The following is a 9,840-nucleotide window of genomic DNA, read 5'->3' on the forward strand; positions in this document are numbered from 1 at the left end:
TTGGCTAACATGTTTCCCAACATTTTCAGAGACTGTTTCCATAACATGTTTCTGATACTGGCATGAGAGACAGGCTTATAAAGTTTGCACAGCTTCAGTCTTCATTTCTCCTGTAGCTGGGCAACTCTGTTTGTCTTTGTTTTATGTAATACAGTTTCATGCCAACTTTTTAATAAAACTATTCTACTGTTTGAAAAAAATTTGAAAGTCTTTGATTTAGTCAAAGTCCTTAATTTTACGTAAGAGGCAACAAAGGCTCAGAGAGATGATAGATTGTATGAGGTCACAATAACAATTAGCTGTAAGCCAGGAAGGAGCTTTGGAAGGAACTATGCTCTTACTGAGCATAGTTCTATGCCAGCGACTTCCTCCTATTCAGGAGAAATACATCAATTTTTAAGTATAAATCAGAGAAAATAAATGTGGAACATTTTGACATGTAGCTCGGTAATGTTTAGTCACGAGACACAAAATAGTAGCTTTCTAACTATATTACAAGTTTTAAAGTCAGAATAAAAGTAACAGGAAATTAATATCGTTACTCTATGAGGAGCAGGCAACACACTTAATTCATAAAGCACAAATTTTTTTAATCATAGGACAGGGAAGTTGAAGGAGAAAATCTTTAGTTAAACCAAACGAGCTGAAATGGAGCGAATTCTTTCTTAAAAGAACTCTTTTCTTCTTCCAAATAGAACTTGGCTTACCAAGAGCAATCAACAAATGAACCATCCATGTTGTGGGGTAGCTATAGCAAACTTTAAAACACAAAACGGATTCCTCTTTACCATCTACCATATTTCTGTCCAAGCTCACATCATAACAACTGTGTAATAAGTCCTTCCAGGCATTCTGTAGTGATGTTGGAGACCTGTCTCTGGATCTTTGGACAGAGTGCTGCTTTTTTCTCTCTCTGATTCAGCCTGGCATGATTTAGCCAACCAGTGCCCCACAAGAAAAATATGTTTTCCTTGGAACTACAACATTAAGTTAAAATAAACTATTTTTTCAATTCATCTAGAAAGACTGGGTAATAAACACCTCTTTCCTGCCAAACAAATTAATTAAAGGAAAAATTTCCACAAAAATCTTCTCTTGCATGGCTTCTGCATGTACATACTCTTTCATCTTCACCATGCAAAATACTGATACTTTCTGCTGTCAACTAATGAGAACATTTTAAGTGTGTATCATGCTTAACAGTTTACAGGAGTATCTGACGTTCATTTTCTTTGGTACCCAGTAGTCCGGTTGCACCACTTTGAAGCATTTAGACTTTAGACTGTCTAAAAATCTTTACATTTGCTTTCTATTATTATTATGATTTAGCCAAATGAAAAAACAAGGTCAAAGCCTCATTTGGCACAGGCCTATGTGATTTTACTCTTCAATAAAATGACCATAGAAACACCATCAAAACCACAAACCAATATGCATTGATCGAAATGGATATTTTAGGGACTGACATCAACATCATGGCAAGGGGAGCACCACCTTTGCATCTCCCCTTAAATCTACAACTAGTCAGACACCCATAACCCAGCAAAGGTTCCTCTGCTCAGCACACTAGGACGCCTAAAAGATCTACACATTAGTAAGTGGGAAGGTGGGCTTCCTGGAATGCGTAGGGGAGGTGGGCTGGGGGGAAAGGACAGGGACAGGCCCATAACTGCAGTTCCAGGCAGACAAGGCTGAGCCTGCAGTTCCAGCAAAATCAGTAGTGGTGGAGGAGTTGGGGTGCCGCCCCCCCAACATAGACTATTGGTGGGTGAGAGGAGCAGCTGCGGCATCCACCCACTTTCCTAAGAATCCAGATCCCTCCCCAGCTGCAGCAGTGCTCTCACCACTAGAGAGACCAGTAGCAGCAGCTGACAGGTCTCCAGCCTCCAGTCCAGAGCACAGCTCTGCCAGTGGCCTTTGGTAACCAGGTCTGGGAGGTGAGGCTCACTAACTGTCTCCTGTTAACCAGGCATCCCTCAACCTGTCGTGGTGGTGGTGCCTCAAGACTCCGGGGACCTGGATACAGGGGCGACACCCACCACCGTGGTCAATTTGTTTATAATACTGTTACCAAAGCATTGGAAGTGAGATCTGCCTGGATACAGGGGCGACACCCACCACCATGGTCAATTTGTTTATAATACTGTTACCAAGGCATTGGAAGTGAAATCTGCCCTTTCTGTCTTGCACACCCTCAAGCAAACCACTTTGTTATTTTTTGCCACTTTATCAATTATACAGGCCCTTCACCCCTATGTTAATCTTTCCCAATTTAACTTGAACGTCCTTATGTAGTTTAGAAAAACTATAAAGGATTGTTTGTTTCAAGGCGCCCTCTAGTGAAAGTAACAAAGATCACAATCCAAAAAGTACATTTACCGAGTACCAGAAAGAGCAGAGCACTTAACCCTTTGAGTTTAAGTTGTTATCTTCCAAAATATAGTTAAACTTGTTAACATTTCTATTTACCAGAATTCTGACAGAAAATTTATGATCATATTGCCATATATATTATAAAGCTTCAGAAACACTTTGCTTAAAGACTAGTAGATCAGGTTAGTTATATGAAAATATTAAGTGAGAAAAAATACGGTTATGTCAAACCAAAACTAAAGGAGAGATGCAAATTGTCCTGGACTAACATTATAAAGGTAGGTTCATTTCCTGACATCATTTTCCAAAATTATACTATTTAGTTAGCTTTCACTTCCTACTAATCTCATGAATCTGGCTTGGTAACAATTATCCTTTAGAGGCAAATTCATGAGCTAAAGTAATTTTCTCTGATTGTATGTTTTGGTTTACTGTTTAGTTTCTTCACCAATAATGTTCTAACTTGTAATTCCTCTAGGCAGAGTTGCTTATATTTTTCCACATCTATTTTATTAGAATCTACTTGAGAAGCTTTCACTTTCGAGAGTCCAGATTTCAGATCTTCATTTCTGAGTTCTATATGACTTCTTATTGAAGTATTATTATTTTCTTGTAAATGCAGTAACTTTTCTTGAGATGATGCATGTGCCTAAAGCAAATAAGGATACATTTTAAAAATAATTATAACCTGAATAATTATATTTCTTTAGTTATGAGTCAATAATACCACAAGAAACTTTAAATGCGAAACTTTAAAATTTAGTATTAATGTCAACTGAATTAAATCTGAATTTGAAATAACATTAAATCATACTCTGGTTAGTATTCATGTCATCTGATAATTCAAATAACATAATCAATTTGAAATTTTAAAAACTGAACAATAAAACATAATAATCTGAGAGGATGGTACAATTTTTAAATCATGAATGTTTTGCTTTTCCTAATAGTCTTGTTTTATATCAACAAGTCTTAAAAATAAAATAATTCTCTAGGAAAATTCATTCTCAGAGATCCGTTTGGTGGTAATATGATGAAAACTGAAATATTTAAAGGGAGAAGCAGATGCAATTTTCCTTCCTGAAATCTACAAAACAAATTGCTATTAAGAGAAGCAGAAGAAACACATATAATATATGTATCCAAAATGTAATTTGCAGTGAAATGAGTTAAAGTACATTAAAGATCAATAAAATAATCTGTAAAAATAGGTCGACTTCTTTTAATTTTTCGGCTATTTCCTGTCTTGCTCTTTCTTCAATCTCTCGTTGATACTGTTTGACTTCATTGTATTCTACCATATTCATTTCTATGTGACTTTGAAGGATTACTAATTTTTGTTTCAACTTTTTATTTTTCTTCTCCAGTCCTTCACATTTTGTTTGTATTCCTTTCAAAGATAATAACTGCTGTCAAAGAAACTGATTTCCTTCAGACATAAATGTTTTAAAGAGAGTTTCAAGTTTTGCCTTAAGATCGTCAATCTGCATGAATAATGGAGTTTAGCGATGACGGAAGTTGACTGAGAATAGCCTAATTCAAAACTAGTATCAACTTCTGAAATAAATTCAGTTGCAATAAAATGTTATTTGTAATGTAGCAATCTTAGGATGTGGAAGCTTGAATTACTTGGAATCAAGAACACAGTTAAAACCACCAGGAGTCACAAAAATACATTCTTTCCTGTCATCATCTGTGCCACACAACATCTGCATTTGATTATATGAACTTTCTTGTTTGACTGTTTCATGTCTTTTCTCCATAAAATGACCTCTTAGTAGAAAGTCCTCCACCTCTTTCTCCATCTTAACTCTGCATAACATTTTAAAAAAGTTTTAAGGATATCTTATTGAGTTATTTAGGCCTCAGTCAATAAATGCCTCTCAAATAGGACTTTGAAACTAAAACTCTAATTAATGAATCTTATAAATATGGCTTCTATTGCCATAAACCTTTTACTGAACTATACGTGTTTCGACGTAATTTGAATTGCATTCCACAAAGAAATCATTCCCAGAGTTAAGGAGAAATTACATCTCCCATTACAAAAGTTTAGTAAAAAGATTCCTACATATTGTTGAACACAAAAATGACTAAATTTAATAGTGGTAACTCATAATCCTTTATTACATTCCACAAAATAAGAGAATATACTAAACAACAAAACCAACAACAACAACAAAAATCTTGCTGGAATTTCAGTGTTATGTGTTGGGAAGAACTACTTTCCTTTAGATACAATGATTATTTGAGAAGACAAAGTGAGTGAATGAGATATTTTTAAAATGTCTACAAATTATTTATTCTCCATGAATTTCCCTCCCCTTAAATATGTGTTAGCTTTAGTAATTAACTGGTTTCTAGTGAATAGGATATGGCAGATCTGCTATGTGACTTTAATGTCTGGTTTGGAAAATGTGATACAGCTTCCATCCGACTTTATCTCACTAGGGAAGCTCGCTCTCGAGGAACTAGCCACCAAACTGTGAAGAATGAAGAAGCTCAAGCCACAGTCAGTTCTAGTATAGATTTTTGAGTTGTGATGGCCTCAGCTAATATCCCAGCCAGAAGCCAGTTTCAGCTGTCAAATATGCACATGAACAAGCCTTTAGATAATTCTAGGTCCCAGCTCCACATCACCCCAGCTGATGTCTAGTGGGAAAGAAATGAGCTGGCCTCACTGAGCCTTGCCTAACTGCAGATTTTTGAGCAAAATACATGCTGTTTTGATCCACTAGGTTATGAAGTATTTCTTTTTTTTCTATGAGCGGCAAAAAATAACTGGCATAGATACAGATATTAAAAACAGAATGTTGCTACTAAGGAAAGAAAATTAAACGTGTAGGAGAGACTTTAAATTAGGAGATAGATGAAACCTGGAAAAATATAAAGAAGTGTGAGAATGCAAACCAAAAGGGCCTCTAAGAGATGGTTAGTGGAAGCCTGATAGACTCTGAAGAGGCTGACAGCCAGGGCTTCTAGGCGAGGGAAGAAAATAACATTGAAACCTGGTTGAGAGGGGACTTTTGCTATGAAGCAGCTGAAAGTCAAATCCAGGAGAAAGGTAAGCTAAAGAAAGACTATGAACTATAAAGGAACCAGGACTTATTGGGTTCTAACATCTGTTCCCTGTTTATAGCATCTTCCACATTCCAGTTGTCAAATCATGCTAAAGTAAAGAAATGGCTTCTGGGCTAAGAGCAAATCCACAATGCCACTAGGAAGACATAGTCTAAGGATGGAGACAAGACTATGAAACCCTCTATTAAGACCTTGGAAAGAGATGGTGCCTCAAATTCCTTTCAGGATCTGAAGACTATAAGAATTTTAAAGGCATTGTCCTACAATAGCTCCAGGAAGCCCGAGGTGAAAGAATAACTCACAATGAAATATGGCGGCAGCTCTTCTAATGGTATGAACTCCAATAAAATTCACAGGCAACACAGGTTTTCAAGAGAATTGCACTAGCAAAAAACCTGCTTCCTAGCTTGGACTAAAGGAGACCAAGATAATACAAAATAAAACCTGTGGGTTTTAGACCTTCCACACAAAGGAAGCGGACTGAAAATAGGGCTGCAAGTGCAGGGTATTTTTTATCAAAAATTCAGAACAAAGTGATCAGAGGGTACAGCAAAGGGCCATGGGGAAGTGTTCCCAAGGTTAGGACTTGGTCCTCACCAAAGCACTGGCAGCGCGCACCAGGCTGCATTTCAGGACTGCTGTGGACGAGTGTGCCTCCCAGTCTCCATTTCTGAATGTGAGTCTTTAGCTTTTTAGCACAATGTTGGAGGGTGTGAGTGATGGATAAACTTGTTTCTTTACTTCCCAAGTCTTTATATTGAAAGGAATTGTCCTCAAGGGGCTTTACTCCAGCAACCACATCCCAGGCACCTCGGCCCCACCTTACACCTGATTAAGAAGGTAAAATATTGGACTCGATTCTGACTTCATCGTCCTTGAGACTTCTAGGGGTATTGGGTATGGATTGGTGTACTTTTTTTATGTGGTAGGAATGTAAACAATTGTAGCTAGTGGGTAGATGAAGCTGGTTGTTAAACATGTCCACATGATTTGAAATATTACTTCCACATACAAGGGAGAATATGGGTTAACCTTAGTGACTTGCTCCTAATGAACAGAATATGGTGAAAATGATGAGGTGTGAATTCCAAGGCCAGTTCAGAACAATCAACACTGTCCCTGTTGAAACTGAGGGAAAAGAGAAAAGCTGTCCTGGCCACACTTTTCCTAAGTTTTGATTTGTGAACAAATATTGTTTACATAAGCCACTAAACTTTGGGGAGTTCATTAGGGAACGCCAGGTAAAACTCTGGATTAAAAGAAAGATAATAAGAAACATAACTCATACTGTAGAAATTACTGACACACCTTGTATTGTGCTCTGCTTTATCGTGCTTCACACATAATGCCCGTTTTTACAAATCGAAGGCTTATGGAAACTTTGCATTTAGCAAAGTTTAGCAAGTCTATTGGAGCTGTTTTTCCAACAGGCTCAGATGATGGTTAGCATTTTTGATCTATAAAGTATTTTTAATTAAGGTATGTACATTTTTAGACATAATGCCACTGCACACTTAATAGACTACAGTATAATGTAAACATAACTTTTATAGTGCATGGGGAAACAAAAAATTCTTGTGACTCACTTTATTGTGAAACTTGTTTTATTTCAACAGTCTGTATCCAAACCTGCAAAATCTGGATCCAAACCTACAAGCTATGCTTGTAGTCTCCTTTAAAGTGGTATCTAATAAATGTTGAGATTAATATATTGATGATAAACCATTCTAATGAGAAGAATCAGATAACTGGAAGAAAGACATAAAAAATTTTCTAGGGTTTCCTTCAATTATATCCAGACAGGTATGAATTTTTAGAATTTTTCCTCAAAGAATAAGGAAGACTGGCAAGGAGACATGATTTAAAGTAGTGGTCCCCAACCTTTTTGGCATCAGGGACTGGTGCTCCTATGAGAATCTAATGCCTGTGTAGCTGAGGTGGTGATGCTAATGTTGGGTAGTGGCTGCAAATACAGATGAAGCTTTGCTCCCTGGCCCACTGCTCACCTCATGCTGTGTGGCTTGGTTCCTAACAGGCCACAGACTAGTATTGGTCTGTGACGTGGGGTTTGGGGATCCCTGATTTAAAGTATAATGGTTTGAAAAACTAGAAATAGTTTAACAACCCAAATGAGATCTTTTACCTGATATCAAGTCACCGAAATGCCTAAAGAGAAAGGAAGCTTTGAAAATTTATTAATCAATCTAATTTTTAATTTGCATTTTCTTTTTTCTCAGTGAGGAAATAGCCTTATGGAATCATTTTCATTCTCAGCAGTAAAAGTGATATAAGGTTTTTAGGCACTATTTAAATCCAATTTCTCCTTTATCATACTTCCAGCTTCTTTGTATGAGAAGGTAAGACCATCTCGTCTTTATGTCATACCACAATGTTTCTCTATATCACATCAATTGTCTTTGAAATTTCAAAATTCAAATTACTAATCTATTATTTGTGTCTGATAAATTGATTGACTACTACTTGGCTTTTAACAGCTGTAATTTTGATTTTTTTTTTCTTTAAATGAGATGAAATGTTGATTCTGTAACTATAAATTATGCTACAAAGTAATACAAAGAGACAAAGAGACAGCTGTGCCTCTCTGTTTAAGTAAACGAAGTTGATACAGGGAGCTGTGGTTTCTGAGAATGTAGAATCAATGCCAAGAGCAAGACTGGCACCAGTGTTACACAAAAGATCCAGGTCAAAAGTGGATCTACTTAAGAATTGCAAGATGATGGATTATAGAGATTTTCAAAGAGGAAAGTAGACAGTGCCAATTTAATTTTCTCCTTCCCAGAAAGTGAAATCTATGGAGGAGTCTGTGGATTATGAGTGAAACGTAATGAAGAAATGGCTGATTAAGTCAGCAAATTTTGTTGCCAAAACTGGATGGAAATTAAGTTGAAGTGCAGGCACAGACTTAGAGACTAAATGTTTGAATGACAGGTTTGACTGAAGGAAAACAGAAGGGATAAGCCTCCTTTGTAAGCCTACTTTTCCATCATGTCACACATTCAGCAAGGCATCAACTGGTCACAGACTCCTTCAAGAAGAAAATCATCTCCACAGAAGTGGAGTTAAAGACATTCCACTACACTGAATTTTTATGATTACACAAAACAACTGATGATATGCAAGATTACAGGGGAAGTGTTCTCATAAAATTTGATTTGGTATGGGCATAAGGACAGACATATAGGGTAATAAATTAGAATTGAGAATTCAAAAATTAACCCTTAAATTTATGGCCAAGTGATTTCCAACAAGGGTGCTGAACAATTCAATAGGACATGAATAATCTTTTTTAACAAATAATGAGTCAACTGGATAGCCACATGCAAAAAAAATAAAATTAGACTTCTACCTCATACCATATATAAAAATTAACTCAAAATGTATAAGCTAAAACTATAAAACTTTTAGAAGACAGTATAGGTGTATATCTTCATGACTGGATTTGACAATTGTTTCTTAGATATGACATCAAAAGATAAAAATTGATGAACTGGACTTCATTGAAATTAAAAACTTCTGTGCTTTAACGGATACCACCAAGAAACAGAATAGGCAAGCTACTGAATGGGAAAAATATTTGAAAATCCTGATATTTGAAATATTTGAAAATATCTGATAATGGAGTAGTATCTATGATATATAAAGAACTCTGACAATTCAAATATAAAAAGACAATCCAACTTAAAATGAGCAAAGGAACTGAATAGACAATTCTTCAAAGAAGAAATATAAATGGCTAACATATACAAATGTGAAATGATGTACATCATTAGTCATTAGAAAAATGCAAACAAACCACAATAAGATGCCACTTCACATCCACTAGGAAGACTATAATCAAAAGTCAATTTATGGCAAGTGTTGGTAATGTGGAAAAATTGTAACACTCATACATTATGGATGAAAATGTAAAAATGTGCAGCCACTTCTGAAAACAGTCTGGTAATTTTTCCAATGGTTAAAGATTCTAAGAATGTTTCATTCATAAGAAAAAAACACACATGTCCACACAAAAATTTGGACATAAATGTTCATACCAGCATTGTTAATAACAGCCAAAGAATGGAAACAACCCAAAGGTTCATCAAATAATGAATAAATTTTTTAAAACTATAGTTTGTCCATACGATGGAACATTATTCAGCAATAAATAGAAATGAAATACTGATGACACATGCTATAAAATAGACATACCTTATGAACTTTATGCTAAATAAAAGAAGGCAGTCACAAAAGACTGTCACATAGTGTGTGATCACACATTGTGTGATTCTGTTGATATGAAATATCCACAATAGGCAACTCTAAAGTGACTGAGAGTACAGCAGTTGTTTCCTAGGACTAAGAAGAGAGGGGAAAGAGAAACTA

This window comes from Pteropus vampyrus, unplaced genomic scaffold (assembly GCF_000151845.1).
Source record: "Pteropus vampyrus isolate Shadow unplaced genomic scaffold, Pvam_2.0 Scaffold481, whole genome shotgun sequence".
NCBI classification, from domain to species: domain Eukaryota; kingdom Metazoa; phylum Chordata; class Mammalia; order Chiroptera; family Pteropodidae; genus Pteropus; species Pteropus vampyrus.